Here is an 18,496-nt window from a genome sequence, read left to right on the forward strand (position 1 = left end):
GGCGCATTTACAGCAGCCGCTCTGTATAAGCTCTATTCTCAGAGCGGTGACTGAACTCATGACGGTGCCACCCCCATAACTGGAACCAGGATGCTGCCGAGGGGAATAAAGTTTTCTCCCCGCAGCATTCGGCTAAGTGCGGGCGCCGGACAGGTTAATAACACTATTAACCTACAGATTAACCCCATATCTACAGGTTAATAGCACTTTTTCTGGTGACGGGTTCTTTTTAAACACTCTGTATCACAGCTATGCTCGTCAGGACTTTGATGTCAATTTCCAATATATAATAGATTTGTGCATGACACATACATATATCTCTCCTTCCCTCTATAACTTTCTAATAGAATAGCCAGTATATATGATATACAGTGGCATGCAAATGTTGGGGCAACACTGGTCCAAATTACTGTTATTGTAAATAGTTAAAGGGGTTTTCCCACAAACAAAGTTCATTAAAATCAATGGCTGTGTCTGACCATGTACGAAACCTGGTCTGATCATACCACATTTCCTGGGCAGGGGAGGAAGCCATAGACAGTATAGATATTACAGCAGGGGATCCCAGAGGATTCATTTTGTGATGTAAAACATTTCACTGCTTGTTTTTAAACAATATTTTATCTCACAAAATGAATCCTCTGCGATCCACTGCTGTAATGTCTGTATTGTCTTTTTCTCCCCTGCCCAGGAGATGTGGTATGTTCCGTACACCGTCAGACAGAGCCATTGATTAAAATAAACTTTTATTTGTGGGAAAACCTCTTTAAGCAAGTTGAAGATGAAATGATCTTTTAAATGGCTAAAGTTCAAGAGGACATATTTTCTTTGTATTTTAGGCAAAAAAAAAAATATATATATATATATATATATATATATATATATATATATATATTCATCTTTTACATATTAAAAATTACAATAATGAAAATGGGTCAATGTAAAAGTTTGGGCATCCTGCATAGTTAGTACCTAGTAGCACCCCCTTTTGCAAGTATCACAGCTTGTAAACGCTATTTGTAGCCAGACAAGAGTCTTTCAATTCTTGTTTGAGGGATTTTCATCCTTTCTTCCTTGGAAAATGATTCCAGTTCTGTGAGATTCCTGGGATGTCTTGCATGCACTGCCATTTTGAGGCCTAGCCGCAGATTTTCAATGATGTTCAAATCAGGGAACTGTGAGGGCCATTGTAAAACCTTTAGCTTGCGCCTTTTGAGTTACTCTGTTGTGGATTTTGATGTCTGTATAGGATGATTATCCATTTGTAGAAGTCATCCTCTTTTTTACTTCAGCTTTTTTACAGACAGTGCTATGTTTGCATCAAGAATTTGTTGAAATTTCATTGAATCTATTCTTCCCCCTACCTGTGAATGTTCCCCGTGACATTGGCTGCCACACAACCCCAAAGCATGACTCATCTATCCCCATGCTTAATAATTGGCAAGATGTTCTTTTCCTGACATTCTGTGAAATTTTCTCCACACATACCTTTAATAATTGGGGCCAAAGAGTTCTATTTTAACCTCATCAGTTGACAGGACTTGTTTCCAAAATGTATCAGGCTTTTTAGATGTTCTTTTGCATACTTCTGATGCTGAATTTTATGGTGAGGACGCAGGAGAGATTTTCTTCTGATGACTCTCCCTTGAATGCCATATTTGCGCAGGTGTCTCTGAACAGTAGAACAATATACCACAACTCCAGAGTCTGCTAAATCTTTCTGAAGGTCTTTTGCAGTCAAGCGGAGGTTCTGATTAGAGATGAGCGGTGTTCGAATCGAACTGTTCGCCAATCTCAAATTCGAGCTGTTTTGGGCGGTGTTCGAGCCGTTCGGCGAACACGAACGATTTGAAAAAAATCCGGCTGTTCGAGGTTATGTTCAATAACTGTTCGTGCACCAAAATCGTAACTGGATTTTTCCACAGTAATGCTGATAATCAATGTTAATACACAGTTTGAGTGTACAGCGGGGCGGGGGGGAGGGGCATGGGATGGATCTCTGCAGAAATAATGAAGATCTCCATTTTTTTTTCTCTTTCCCGCATTTACAATGGGGAGGTGCAGTCTGTCAGCCTATCAGCAGCACACACACGGAGCAAAGTGCTTTTTTTCACACAAGCAAGGGCATGTGTCATTGGCTGTGTATGTCACATGTCCTTGCCCTATAAGACCCAGCCATTTTCCCCGTCGCCACCATTTTCTCACTGCTGCAGCTGAGTGTTAGACGACACTGCTGCTGCTGTTAGCGCTATATTGTGTAACGGAATTGCAAGTGAATTTTCTCTTAAATAGACAGAAAGGTTTATGGAGTAGGGACTAGTTTGTAATTGCAGCCCTTTTGAGGGCTAGGTTACAGCAGTTCCTAGCACTTTTAGCAGGCAGGTCTGTGCTCTTAAATCGACAGATAGGTTGGGAGTAGTGACTAGTTGTAATTCCAGCCCTTTTGAGGGCTAGGTTACATCAGTTCCTATCACTTTTTGCCAGGAAGGTCTGTTTTAGTGCTGTGCAAGTGTTTTTCACAGCATTTGGCTAAATCTAGCTAAGCAAATCCTTTTGGACCTCTTGCAGTGTGTGTTAGTCAGTGGAGTAGCCTATCTGTGTTGCAAGCTAGACCACCTGTGTATGTAATACAAAATTTTTACTGCACTTAGCCAAGTAAAACCTTTTGGGCCTGTAGCAAGGTGTGGTACTCAATCTATTAGGCCATATATACCAAGCTCCACCAGCTTTGAATTTAATAATAATTTTTAGCTGCATCTTGCCTGTAAAATAATTTTGGGCATATCAGCAGTGTGTGGTACTCATTCTATTAGGCCATCTATACTAAGCTCCACCAGCTTTCAAATTACTAATAATTTTTAGCTGCATCTTGCCTGGAAAATAATTTTGGGCATAGTAGCAGTGTGTGGTACTCATTGTATTAGGCCATCTATACCAAGCTCCACCAGCTTTGAAATTAATAATAATTTTTAGCTGCATCTTGCCTGTAAAATAATTTTGGGCATATCAGCAGTGTGTGGTACTCATTCTATTAGGCCATTTATACTAAGCTCCACCAGCTTTCAAATTACTAATAATTTTTAGCTGCATCTTGCCTGGAAAATAATTTTGGGCATAGTAGCAGTGTGTGGTACTCATTGTATTAGGCCATCTATACCAAGCTCCACCAGCTTCAAAATTAATAATAATTTTTAGCTGCATCTAGCCCGGAAAATAATTTTTCTTCCCAATAGTGGTAGCAATAGAAATATGGGGCGCGCGCCTGGCTAACAAAAATATACGCTTCATAACAAAAAACACCAGCCTAGCGCACTGCATTAATAAGATGGCATCGTCGTCTCTCCCAGTGCTAGGCCTACTAGGCCGGCTAGCATTCCTGTGCCTAAAACACAAGGTATGGGTCCGCGCAAGCCACAATGCTGAGGGTTCTAAAGCTGCTGCTAACGCTTTATCACAATTCAATTGGCAGATTTTCACAGAGCTCCTCCCCAACACCCACCCATCGGTCAACAGTTGCCCACCCTCTCTATGGGATCTAGTGGCGAATAGTTGATGCTATTAATCAGAGTGTCAGTTGCCCCATTGACGTGGCAAGCATACGGTAAGGCATGGGAAGAGTGGACACGACTAGTAGCAGGCAGACGGGTTGACCAATGTGAACAAGCCAGATTACAAGTCACCATAGAATTTCTCCACCACCTAAAGATGAGGGGCATATCAGGGGCGTCAGCGCAGTGGTGGCTGACCGGAGTAGCATTTCACTTCCAACTACTGAATTGGGGAGATGTGACGAAGAGATTCATCATCAGACAATCCATAAAAGGGTGGAAAAGGGGTCAGCCAAGTCAGGAGTGTAGACGTCCCGTCCCGTGTCACTAAAACTGATTTCTGACATCATATCCCTAACACCATTAACATGACACTCACAATTTGAAGCAACACTACTGTCTACTGCATTTGCGATCGCGTTCTTCGGGGCGCTATGCATAAGTGAATTAGTCCCTCAATCCAAAATTACCACCAGTGGAGGCTTATTACACCAGGACGTAGTCATAGCCAATAATGCAATACGTCTACACATACGCCAATCGAAAACGGTTCCAGCGGGCAGGGACACTTGGGTACTTCTACAACCCACAAACGGTACACTGAGTCGGGTAACAATAGTAAAAACATATATAACCATCAGATCACAAAGTAATTTCTTCCTATCACACATTGATGGAATGCCATTATCAAGATACCAGTTCCAAGCTATATTTAATAAATGCATAACATCGGCAGGGAACCACCCCAAAGATTATGGGACACACTCATTCCGCATAGGCGCGGCCAAAGAAGCAGCAAGAGCAGGACTGTCAGAAACGGAAGATCAGAGGATAGGGAGATGGCGATCCACGTGTTTGGCGAGATACATAAGACCGGACTTGTTATCATAACGTGGTTTGTTTCTTTTACAGGTGACGGTAAGCCAACAGTGTGGGTGATAGGCCACTCGTATATATATTTGACAGAAAAAAGGGCGAAAGTCCGCCCAGGCAGGAGGAAATTAGAGTTTCATAACACATATTTCAACTGGAGAGGTATTAGAGGCCTGCTATGGCCACAGGTAGTAATGGAGGTAATCAAGGTAGGGAGAGAGGCAAGAGGTCTGGTCATCTTAGTTATACAGGCCGGGGGAAACGACCTAGGTCATCACAAGAGTGCATAACTAATGGCAATAATGAAACTAGACACTGAGCGCTTCATAGAATTTTTCACAAAACTAACTATAGCATGGTCAGAGATTGTGCCGATAGCGGTATGGCAAGGTGCGCGAGACATCATGGCCATCGAACGGACAAGGCGGGTAATAAATATTCGGATGGCAAAATTTAGAAGAGACAGAGGCGGTGTAGTGATACAACACCGACAACTGGAAGGAGATAAAGCAGGCCTCATACGGCCCGACAGTGTTCACTTAATGGATATTGGACTGGAAATATTCCTGTCAGGACTCCAGGACGGAGTTGGAGAAGCGTTAAGAGTGATGGATGGGGGTCAGAGTCCTGCATACGAGTACGCAGGATCCTCCGTGGCCTGGAAATAGAAAGGACTTGTTGGAGAGTTACACTTGTTGGCCAACTTGCCGGTGTGGAGACCCAGGGTATGCTGCAACAAGCTTAATTATTTTAGAAATAAAATGCCTTTCTAATGGAATGAGTATAAAGAGGTAATAAAGCTGTGACCGATCCTCACCCATCCAGTTGTAAGAGTTACATTATTGTATTGTCAAGGAAAGGGGGGCGGTAGGGGGGCTGAGCGTCTGGGTTTGGTTGGGGGTCTCCACAGTCTGCCTAGGCTAGATGCATTTAAAAACTCTTATTAGATACACAGGCGGTGCAGCTTGCTTCGCAGCTTGGCTACTACGCCCAAAGTATTGCCTAGGCTAGATGCAGTTAAAAATTCTACGCTGACTAGCAGACACTGAAGCTTTGGAGCAGACCTCTGAGTAAACAGCTCTTCAGACTCAACCATCTGTGTTACCCCAAGCCATAGTGTATATAGTTTCTTACAGTTAAAAGGGGGGGGGCAACCCAACCCACCTGGAATTGGCGATGCCAACGTCACGTAAAACACAGCAAGGGGACTCCAAAAAGAGTCTCCATTTTTTTAAAAATTGTGGCACAGACACCACTTAAGTGGCATCAATTGCCCCAGAGTTGCTTAAAACGGTTGGTGAGGTGATTTTACAAATCCTCAAGCTTTCAGTCTCCCCAGGATGACACAGGGGTAGAAAAGAATTGCGGATCCATGATTTGTTCATCTTTATGGACGTGAGTCTGTCTACATTCTCAGTGGACAGCCGCGTGTACTTATCTGTCAGCACACCACCAGCAGCGCTGAACACACATTCAGAGAGAACGCTGGCTGCAGGGCATGACAAGATCTCCAAGGCGTGAGTGGCGAGCTCCGGACATTTTTCCAGATTTGAATCCCAAAATGAGCAAGGGTCCAGGGACACAGTCATGGCTTCGATGTTCACTTGGAGATACTCCTGTACCATCCTCTCTAGGCGTTGAGCATGTGTCAGACTTCTTGTCTCCTGTGGCCTTGCAAAGGATGGTCTAAAAAAGTGGTGAAACGATTCCACAAAATTGCTGTTACCAGCAGATACTGTGTTACTGTTATGGTTTGAGTGATGAAGACTCGACAGTCCCACGGTTTGCAAGTTAGAACTGTGAGATTCACTACGTGTACCACTGGTGTTTTGTGGAAAAGCACGTGTAAGATTCTGCAGCAGCCTCTGCTGAAACTCCTGCATGCGTGAATCCCTTTCTATGGCAGGAATTATTTCGGCAAATTTACTTTTGTACCGGGGATCTAAGAGTGTGGCAACCCAGTAGTCGGGATTACTTCGAATTCTGACAATCCAAGGGTCATGTTGCAGGTAGTGCAGCAAGAAGGCACTCATGTGTCGTGCTCATCCAGGAGGACCAAGTCCTTGTTGTGTTGGTAGCGAGGTAAGAATCATGCTTCCTTCCTCTGCCCTCTCTTTCCCCAAACTCACACAACAGAAATGTGATCAAGGTCTCCCTCAACTGATGAGTCTTACATGCCCATCGCCAGTTCGTCCTCCACTTCTTCCTCGGCTCCTGCACCTTCCTCAACAGTTTGGCTGCTACCATGCGCCCTGGTTAATCCCTCTCCCCCACCCTCCCATGCCTGCCGCCTTGGTGCTGCCGACCATCTGGACCTTGGAGATGTTATCTCTTCCGCATATGACTCCTCCTCTACTTCCTACACCTCCTCTTGTCCCACCACCTGACTCTGAATTCTGTTTAACGTGTGCTCCAGCATGTAAATCACCGGAATAGTCATGCTGATAATGGCATCGTCACCACTAAACATCTTCGTCGCCATTTCAAAACTGTGCAGAAGGGTGTGTGGCGCCCCTGAGGGTTCAGCCGCCACAGAGGTACTGCATCTCACCCAGAGGTGTGGTATCTCACCCTCAGGTAAGGAAGGAGTATGGCTCGGGACCCTAACACCTGCATCCAACACATACCCGCAGTGGGGGTAGGGCGAGATTGCTCCTAAGGGAGAGCACAGTCCCAGGTCCCTAGCTGGCGGGAGGGTCCTATGTAGTGGGTGTGGGTGGAGAAAGCAGCTTAGGGGAGCACATGACAGGGAGAGTATAAATAGGAAGCCATCTTAGAAAGAGCAAGCCAGTCAGAGGAGAAGTGACAGGAGCAGAGGCTCTGCATGAGCTCTGCTCCGGAGGCGGGCCTAGCCTGGGAGGCCCAGGACTGAAGGAGAGAATAGAGGAGTGGGAGCAGGAACTCTCCAGGAACCGAAGGTACCCTAGGGGTACGGGCCGTGCAGAAGGCTACCCATACGCCTGCTGCTACCAGGAGGTAGAGGCGTCAGACCAGATAAGGGGAACCGGTCCCGCAACTAGCGGAGAATCAGCAAGGCTCAACTAGAAACCGGAGGCTGCAGCATTTCATGTACTGCAGGCCAAAGTCCACACCAGTCTCACTAAGATGGTAGCCACATAGGACCCAGGGGACAGAACACACGTCGCCCGCCAAGGCCTGAGGATACCGGATAGAAGTGTCACTGGGTGTGAGGTGCAGGGAGAAGGCCAGAGAAAGGACACACAGAAGGGGGTCCTGCTAAGTACTCCGGAGCTATCTGGGGGTGGACTGAGCCCCTCACTGAGTACGCACAGCACGACGCGGGAGATTGCTCTGGTACCTGTAATCTGGACTGCAACAACTGTGAGTAAAGATCTTGGGACTGCATCACACGGACTCTGTGTTCATTACTGACTCCCTGCACTACAACCACCATCATCCACCCACACTGTCCTGAAGCTACACTCTTCCTGTGGGGAGTAATAATACCATTGCTGCAAAATCACCAGCTTCAGAGGACTGTTCCGCAGCGGCGGCCCCTTTGGCCGCACTCCACAGATGGCGTAGTCGGACATTATAAAACCCATATGTATAAATTACCCTTGGATTGACCGCCCTGGGTACCCCACGGCCCAGGGGGCGCGTCAACTTCATAGGTCCCTGATCTGAGACCACTCCTGCAGCGTGATTTGCCCCACCTCTGGATCTCGTTGGCCCAGGCTATACGTCAGAACGTATTGCACCAGGGCTTGTCGGTGCTGCAACATGTGCAGAGTTGAATTCCACCGTGTTGGCACATCGCATTTCAGCAGGTGAACTGGCAGGCCCAACGACTTCTGTAGAGATGTAAGTCGTTGAGCTGCGGGATGCGAACGGCGGAAGTGAGCACACAGCGACCGTGCCCTCTGCAGAAGGCCATCTAGTCCAGGATAGTGGGCTAAAAATTGCTGGACAACCAAGTTCAACACGTGAGCCATACAAGGCACGTGTGTGACATTGCCCCGGCGAAGGGCCGCACCCAGGTTTGCAGCATTGTCGCACACGGCCATCCCTGGTTGCAGGTCCAGTGGAGACAACCATTCATGAAACTGGGTCTCCAGAGCTGACCACAACTCCTCAGCTGTGTGACTCACATTTCCCAGACATTTCAAAGTAAACACCGCCTGATGCCTTTGAGCCCTGCTGCCAGCATAGTAAGGAGGTGTGCAGGATTCCTTCTGCACAGTTAGAAATCGGGTGACATTACCAGACAGGCTTTGGGTGCAGGTGGAGGACCGAGAGGAGGTTGAGGAGGCCGAAGCAGTGGAGGAACTTCTAGATGAAGAGGATTGACGTACAACTCGTGGGGACGGCAAGACTTGGACAGCAGCCCCTTGTCCTGCTGTCACCATAGTTACCCAGTGCCCAGTCAGCGACATGTAACGCCCCTGTCCATGCCTACTCGTCCAAGTGTCTGTGGTGAAATGCACCCTGTCACACACAGAGTTTCTCAAAGAACCAGTGATGTTGTGTGCGACATGCTGGTGTAGCACAGGCACACCTTTCTTTGAGAAGTAGTGCTGACTGGGCATCTGGTACTGGGGCACTGCGACGGACATAAGGTCTCGAAAATCCTCTGTGTCCACCAGGCGGAAAGGCAGCATTTCAGTAGCCAACAACTTGCAGATGGTGAAATTCAACCTCTTAGTTTTGTCATGGCTAGGAAGAAATGGTCTTTTACTTGTCCACAACTGAGGGACCGAGGGCTGGCTGTTGTGCTTAGATGGGGTTGAGTAGGGTGCCCCCGGCAAACTGCCGGTCTGTGAGGAAGATGCAGGCAGAAAAGTTAGGTTGCCTTGATCTAAAGGTGGTGCTCTCGATGAGGGAGAGCACTCAACACCAGCTGGTGTTTCCACTTCCAAATGAAATGATGACCTGCCAATCACACTGGCTGTTGCGGGTAAAGATGTGGCAGGTCTGCGTCCAAAAATATGTATGTGTGACTGCTGTCCCCCCAGTGACAGAGGATGAAGAGGCCGTGGATGCACAAGATGGGGCAGACGGTGGTTGGCCCGGCCCGCTAGGCCGCATTGTAGCACAGTGAGCTTCCCACTGCAACTTATGCTTCATATCCATATGACGGTTCATGCATGAAGTACTCAAACTATGAATTTTTTGGCCTCTACTTAGCTTTTGGTGACAAATATTACAGATAACACGAGTTGGGTCATCCTTATCGATCTGAAAAAATGCCCAGGCTATGCAAGGCTTAGAGCCCATGCGACCTGAAGAGCCACTATGACTTGTGGTCAGAGGCAGAGTTGTGGTTGAGGATGCATTTGTTGACGTGCTTCCAGTACTCCGTCTCTGTCCAGGAAGGCGCAACCTAACCTCGTCGTTAATAGCATCTGTGATGCCCAGCTGCGCTTGGTATCACAGATCCTAGAAGAGTGCATTGATGGAATCCTCCACAAGAGGCCCCCATAAACATTCACACATCTCCACGTTCCACCTCAAACCAGCAGAGGAAGCCCGTTAGGGATATAAATAGGGAAGGTGGAGCTAGGCAGTTCAGTTCCTCTGAAGAGTTCCTGCAGTAGAGAAGCCTAAGAGAGGTCAGTCTGCAGTAGAGCTCAGTCTAGTCTAGAGATCTCAGTTAATAGTTCAGCAGTGGAGCACGAGGCTCCTGCTAGCTAGATTCAGCGAGCCCAGTTACAGCTTAAGGTGTGGCGGCGCCATAAGATCGGTGACGCGCGGCAAGCTGCCGTTAGTGTGTATAGCCTAGTGAGGGCCCGAGTAGGCTGAAGGCGAGTGGAGATTTAGTACATAGGGGGCAGGGGAGCTTAACCAGCTCACCCCGAAGCATTTACCGGACACCGGATCCGAGCTTACCGGGATCTCTATGACCCAGTAAGGCATAACCGGAATCCCAGGAGAACTACAAGTCCCAGGATCGCTAAGGTGCGACAGAGCCAGGAGACGCTTAGGCCCCGCAAACTGGGAGCATGAACTCCAAGACAAGGCCCTACCAAGAGGTCAGCCAGCGCAGGACAGAGACAAAGTTAGGCCTAGCTCCAGGCAGGTCAGAAACTTACTACACAGAGGCAAGAAACAGGAGGCCCTACACCCGCTCATTGGGGAGGATCCTGATATGCACCCTTCACCCTACAGTGCTCCGGGATGTGCCTGAATTTCCACCAGTAAAAGGTACTGAAGTGACTACCATGTCCGTTCCCGTTCTTGCTCTGACCCGGCTGGGTCTCGCCTGTCCTGTATTCCCCCTGCATACGCTTTTCTGAGGCCTAGCTCCACCTGTGGGGAGCTATACCATCGAGCTGCCTTATCACCGGCCTCAGTGGACTGCTGCAGCGCTGGTGCTTCTCACCAGATACCACAGGTGGCGTCACGAACTCTTATAAAATTAACAATTATCAACCCTTTTAAAGAGTGACCCCAGGGTACGGGCCCGGGAGCCTACCACCGCGACATCCCCAAGGCCAGGCAAAGGCCCGGGTACCGAGTCATCCCCATCCCCTGGGCTAGTCACATCCTCTTCCACCTCCTCTGCTGACCTCATCGACTGGCTGACTGTGGGTTGACAGTAAGTGGGATTCTCCAACCTCGTCATTATCACCCTGTGTGTTCTCTCACCCGTCGTCCTCAGAGCCAACCTCTTCCTGCCCTGGTCGAAAAGTCAAGTTGTCGCTCCAATTAGGTATTTGAGTCTCATCATCGTCTTCATCATTGTCTCCACCAACAGGAGTTGGGAACGAAGGTTTACATTATGCTCAGAACCTTCTTCATCTGGTCCTGGATCCGACTCATAAAGATTCTGGGCATCAGTGCAGATCATTTCCTCGTCTGGATTAACAGAAGCTCTGGAGCAGACCTCCGTTTCCCAGGCTAAAGTATGAGTAAACAGCTCTGCAGACTCAACCATCTGTGTTACCCCATACTCAGACGGGCAGCTGGAGACTTGGGAGCTGTGAGGAAGCAAGTGCGATTGGGGTGACACCTCTGAGGACTGGAGTATTTGTGATGTTGAAGTTGAGGTGGAGGAGAGCCCACTTGAAGGAGCACTTGATATCCGTTGAAGCACCTGCTGTTTTTGTGCCTCATCTGGAATTTGTAGCGATGGGCGTGTCCGTAAGAAAGGGATCGTTTCACATTGTCCACGAAAAGAAGTAGACATCTTAGTTTGGCTGGAAGATGGTCTTTCTTCTGCAGATGTTACCCCCCCCCCCACCGCGGGGGGGCTCGACCCACCAGCGGACAGGCACCAGTATTGGGAGAGGGGGGCTGGCCGTCAGGGTCCACCACGGCTCTGGCACAAACCCGGCGACACGGAGGTCGCACGGCAGGAACGGACTGGCTGTGTCGGCTTCGCACTCCAGCATAGTCCCTCTGCCCGCTCGCACCCGTAACCTCAAAGGGATGCGCAAGTGGCTTTTCTTCCCAGGGCTGTTCCCCGCCCAGCAGGAACATGGGGGAGCTCAGGTCGGCCTTCCACTGTATTCCCTTACCTCCCTCGCCCTCTTTCCTTCTTCCGTTCTCCATCTAACCCCTCGGCTCTGTGGTGTCCGCTCTCCCTCCAGCTCTCTCCTTCTCACAGGTGGACTACCATGTGTGTTCACACTGTGGCAAATCTTTTGGGCCCAGGCATAAGAAGTTGTCGTGGTAATGGATAATATGTGCCCCCTTAGAAACGTCCATTACAACCCATTCGAGGAAGCAACTAAACGCCTCAAATAGTGAGCAGGATCTGGACCACCCCATGGGTAAACAGCGATCTATATAGTATGCTCCTTCCCAGAAGCAGCCCAATAGGTGGACACTATTCGGAGGCACAGGTAGTAAGTAACTGGAACGCCGCATCAATGTCGGTTTTGGCCATTAGGGTGACCCTTCCCAACTTCTTGATCCGCCTGATTGCCTTGTCAAAGGATGTACAGTATATACTACACTACTTGGTTCCGCGTCGATGTTGTCGTTTACGGACCTGCCTGTTGGATATGACAAATGATGGATTAGTCCGAATGTATTGGGTTCCGTTTTTCGCACAACTCACAACGGGGATACCACTAAGTTTTGTAAGGAAAGTGTTCTGAATGGAACCGCCATTCTACCTAAAGATATTTCTTTTTTTAATTTTCTTGTCACGACGTCTGGGTGTTGGTAGGCTGATTCCAGATTTTTACTCCAGCTTTTCTTGATTTTAGAAGGGCATGACATGCCTATATCTGTGTCTCCCCCTCCTTTTACTCCTCCACCTCTTTTCTTTTCGCATGTCTATATGTACTTGTCACTTTTCCATGTGTTAGTTGTGTCTTCTGAGCAGTTTTTCAGCTTTTGGACACCTTGGAAGTGTTTTCTATGTGTTTTCTATGTGTTTCTATGTGTTTTTGTTTGCCTGCCATTGGTTTTAACGGTGTTCGAAGGTATTTCTTAAAGTAATGATGGCCACTCATTTTTCTTTACTTAGCTGCTTTTTTCTTGCCATAATACAAATTCTAACAGTCTATTCAGTAGGACTATCAGCTGTGTATCCACCTGACTTCTGCACAACACAACTGATGGTCCCAACCCCATTTTTAAGGCAAGAAATTCCACTTATTAAACCTGACAGGGCACACCTGTGAAGTGAAAACCATTTCCGGTGACTACCTCTTGAAGCTCATCAAGAGAATGCCAAAAGTGTGCAAAGCAGTCATCAAAGCAAAAGGTGGCTACTTTGAAGAACCTAGAATATAAGACATATTTTCAGTTGTTTCACACTTTTTTGTTAAGTATATAATTCCACATGTGTTAATTCATAGTTTTGATGCCTTTAGTGTGAATGTACAATTTTCAAAGTCATGAAAATACAGAAACATCTTTAAATGAGAAGGTGTGTATTTTCCTAAAATACAAAGAAAATGTGTACTCTTTACCTTTAGCCCTTTTAGCTATAATTTCATCTTAAACTTGTTTAACTGTTCAAAATAACAGTAATTTAGACCAGGGGTTCCTAAACTTTTACATGCCACTGTAATAGTAGTGAAATTATAAACTCTTTAAGGGACTTTAGCTACTGTCCCTTGTGTCAGTTTTACAACTAATATGCTGAGTTTACATGGCCGAAAGTGATTACATCCTTGAAATTGTTCCTGAAAATGAGGTATTTCTCCCAGAAAATTATTGTAATTACACATGTTTTGTTATACAGTTGTTTATTTCCTTTGTGTGTATTGGTACAACACAGAAAAACTGGAAAAATAAAGGCAACTTGGACATAATTTCAAACATAACCGAAAAAAATGGGCAGGACAAAATTGTTGCCACCCTCAACTTAATATTGGTTGCACACACTTTGGAATAAATAACTGCAGTCAATCGCTTCCTATAGCCATCAACAAGTTTCTTACACCGCACAATTGGAATTTAGCACAACTTTTCTTTTTTCAAACTGCTCCAGGTCTCTTATATTTGAAGGGTGCCTTCTCCCAACAGCAATTTTAAGATCTCTCCACAGGTATTCAATGGGATTTAGAGCCAGACTCATTGTTGGCCAATTCCGAACTCTCCAGCGCTTTGCTACCATCCATTTCTGGGTGCTTAGTAAAGTATTTTTGGGTAATTTTCCTCCTGGAAGACCCATGACCTAGGACACAAACCCATCTTTCTGACACTGGGCACTACATGGCGACCCAAAATCCTTTGGTAATCTTCAGATTTCATGATGGCTTGCACACAGTCAAGGCACCCAGTGTCAGAGGCAGCAAAACAACCCCAAAACATCTTTGAACCTCTACCATATGGAGTGGGGTCCTCCTGAGTCTCCTGCCATAGCATTTAATTTCATTCAAATGTCGACGGATAGCTTGCACTGACACGGATGCACCCTGCGGCTGCAGGACAGCTTGAATTTCTTTGGAACTTGATTGGGGCTGCTTATTCACCATCCGGACTATCCTATGTTGCTACCTTTCATCAATTTTTTTCTGCTGTCCACGTCCAGGGAGATTAGATACAGTGCCATGGTGTGTAAACTTCTTGATTATGTTGCACACCGTGGATAAAAGAACATGAAGATCTCTGGAGATGGACTTGTAACATTGAGATTGTTGATAGTTTTCAACAATTTTGGTCCTTAAGTCCTCATTCAGTTCTCTTTCTGTTTCCCATGCTAGTGTGGGACACACAGACACACAAAGTTAAGTTGAGTCAATTTCTCCCCTTTGTATCTGGTGTCAAGTGTGATTTTCATATTGCCCACACCTGTTACTTGTCACAGGTGAGTTTGAATGAGCATCACATGCTTGAAACAAAGTTATTTGCTCACAATTTAGAAAGGTGTCAATGATTTTGTTTGGCCCATTTTTGGGGTTTTGTGTGAAATTAAGTTAAATTTGCCCTTTTTTCTCTGTTATTTTTTGTGTTGCTCCAATGCACAAAAAGGAAATAAATGTGTATCAAAGAGCATGTGTAATTGCAATCATATCTGGGAGAAATACTTCATTTTCGGAAACAATTTCAGGGGTGTTAACACGTTTGGACATTACTGTATGTCAAAAATTTTTTTTTACCACAGTCACGCATATGATGATATACTTGCTTGGGCGCTAGGCTGTGGTTCATCGAGTATTATAACCTGAGCCTAGTAGCCAGGGTTAATACAATTTTCTAAAATTTAAATGAGTGCACTCACACATATATTTTAATATAATAATAAAGGCTATATTTTATTCACTTTCTATACTCCCCCGCTCCCACAATCAATTCCCTTTGAATATACTGTACAATTACTTCCAATGCTGCACGCTAATGTGAATTAACTATAAAAATACTTTAAGTAAACAAGTTAATACTTTGAACTCTTTCTCATTTAGCTCAAACCCCCCTTGAGCAATTTTTGTAGTGTAGCAATGTGCATTATTCAAAATGCCTTTGATACATACAGGTAAACAGCGTCTGCAACAATGTTTAGGTTGGTAGCAGTGGTAGTATATGTCTAAGTTAAAATCACAAGTATGCTAGGGTTACATGGCATTAAAATATTGGGCACACGTAACTAAAATTAAATGTTCTAGATACAATACAGTCACTGACACAATGCATACGAGCTTGTCTACATGCACTGGAAGTGCTGCAGGTTTTGTTATGTTCTGCTACCAAAGCTAAGGAAAGAGAGGAGATCTGTCCCTACTATAAGACTCAGCTGAATCCCTACGATGTAACAGGGAACCTGATCCTGCGATCAGACCTGCTAAAGTCCTAATCTAGTCTGTACGGAGACCTATAGATGTGAGGAGGGAATCCCTACAAGTACTAAGGACTGGGAGGAATATGGGACACCTCCTAACAGAAATAGTAGCAGACAGACGAACAAACAAAATAGATAGAACATAGAGGTCCGTAGACCAAGCAAACTAACAGAGTTAGATACAGAGCACAGGCTAGCTAGAAAGTAGATATACAATGAAGTCCAGCAAAGCCAGAAGGGCGGAGCAGGATTAAATAGGCCAACAAGGTCATGTGACCAGCAAAGGAAAAAAAACCTAACAGCAAGGTTCTAACAGTACCCCCCCTTCTAAGAGGATCCTCCGGATCCCCTAGGACCAGGCTTATCAGGAAATCTCCTGTGAAACGCTCTGATAAGTCTGGACGCGGAAACATCATCTGACCTCACCCAAGAGTTATCCTCGGGTCCGAAACCTTTCCAGGCCACAAGATACTGCAAACTACCTCTATACCGTCTAGAGTCAAGGATGCGAGAAATTTCATATTCCCCGTCCTCCACCACCGGAGGAACAGAGGCAGAGGCGTCACCATCCGACACAACAGCTTTTTTTAACAGAGAGACATGAAAGACCGGATTAATTCTCCAGGAGGTAGGAACCTCCAACCTAACAGCAGATTGGTTGACAACCTGAAGCACCTTAAAGGGCCCTACAAACTTGGGACCCAATTTCTTAGAAGGAATCCTCATCCGCAGATTCCTAGAGGACAACCAAACCATGTCACCAACAGCGAACAAAACCTCCTGTCGTTTCCTATCAAAGTAGTCTTTAGATTTTCTGTTGGCCTCCTGAAGATTACCACGCACATCCGTCCAAACTCTTTCCAAATCACCGGAAAAATTCTCCTCCTCAGGCACGGCAGATCCCAACTTGGAGAACGACCCAAACGACGGATGTCTCCCAGAACAACAAAAAAAAGGCGAACAACCAGCAGAAGAAGATGTATGATTGTTCAGAGCAAATTCGGCAAGTGGCAGAAACTCAGACCACCCCTCTTGATTGTCTGCCACAAAACAACGCAAGAACTGCTCAACATCCTGGTTTTTCCTTTCTGTCTGGCCATTAGATTCAGGATGATATCCGGACGAAAACGACAAATGAATTCCCAACCTGTCACAAAAGGCACGCCAAAAACGAGCCACGAACTGAGGACCCCTATCAGAAACAATGTCAGTAGGAACGCCATGAAGTCTGACAATTTCCTTGACAAAGGCCTTAGCGAGAGTTTTAGCGCAGGGCAGTTTGACGAAGGGAACCAAGTGACACATCTTGCTAAAACGGTCCACGACCACCCAGATGACAGTAAAACCCTCAGAGGAGGGAAGGTCAGTTATAAAGTCCATAGCCAAATGTGTCCAAGGAGCACTGGGGACCTCCAAAGGACAAAGCAACCCCGCAGCAGGAGTATGTGAGGACTTAGATCTAGCACATATAGTACATTGGCGCACCCACTTAATGACTTCCTTCTGCCATCCAGGCCACCAAAAACTGCGACCCACCAGTCTCTTGGTCTCAGAGATTCCGGGATGACCTGCCAACCGAGATTCATGACACTCAACAAACAAATCTCTCCTAAAGGTCCCAGGCACAAACAACCTCCCATGAGGAGTGTTAGATGGGGCATTCTCCTGTGCTTTAAGAATCTCATCTTCCAAAACGGAGTCTAAAGCAGCTATCACAACACCTTCTTGTAAAATGTTTTCCTCTTTCTCAGCACCGACTATGGGAGAAAAACTGCGAGACAAGGCATCCGCCTTAACATTCTTAGTACCAGGGATGTAAGTAACGGAGAAATTAAACCGCGAGAAAAACAGTGCCCACCTAGCCTGAAGGGCATTCAGGCGCTTGGCAGCATCAAGATATATCAGATTTTTATGATCCGTAAGAACCTGAACGGGAAATTCCGCACCTTCCAAGAAGTGGCGCCAGTGTTCAAATGCGAGTTTAATAGCCAATAATTCCCGATTACCAATATCGTAATTCAGTTCAGTCTCCGAAAATTTTTTTGAAAAAAAGGCACAGGGATGTAATCCATCCCCGTTATCCTGAGACAATACTGCGCCAACCCCCACAGAGGAAGCATCAACCTCAACCAAAAACGGCCTAGTAACATCAGGCTGCATAAGGATGGGAGCAGAGGTGAACCTCTCCTTGAGATACACAAAAGCTTCAATGGCGTCAGAAGACCACTGAACCGCATCAGCACCTTTCCTGGTGAGATCAGTCAGAGGTTTGACAATACTAGAAAAATTTTTTATGAATTTTCTGTAGTAATTGGCGAAACCCAAAAATCTCTGTATCGATTTCAAACCAATAGGCCTAGGCCATTCCTGCACAGCCTGAACCTTAACCGGATCCATCTCAAAACCTTTGCTGGAGATAATGTAGCCCAAAAAACTAATTCTCTGTACAGCGAACTCACATTTCTCCAGCTTAGCAAAAAGCGAATTGTCCATTAATAACTGTAATACCTCACGCACGCTCCGCCAATGAGACTCCAGATCTGGCGAATAAATCAAAATGTCATCCAAATACACAACCACATTTTTACCGATCAAAGGTCTAAGGATGTCATTAATCAGATTCTGAAAAAATGCAGGAGCATTAGTAAGACCAAAAGGCATAACCAGATTCTCAAAATGACCCACAGGAGTGTTAAAAGCAGTCTTCCATTCATCACCCTCCTTCATGCGCAACAGATTGTATGCCCCCTTAAGGTCAATTTTAGAGAACCACTTGGCCCCCAATAACTGGTTAAACAGATCAGGAATCAATGGCAGTGGGTAAGGATTGCGTACCGTAATTTTGTTAATCTCACGAAAATCCAGACAAGGACGT

This window comes from Phyllobates terribilis, unplaced genomic scaffold (assembly GCF_046119375.1).
Source record: "Phyllobates terribilis strain yellow unplaced genomic scaffold, ASM4611937v1 Scaffold_3__8_contigs__length_932513732, whole genome shotgun sequence".
Taxonomy (NCBI): Eukaryota; Metazoa; Chordata; class Amphibia; order Anura; family Dendrobatidae; genus Phyllobates; species Phyllobates terribilis.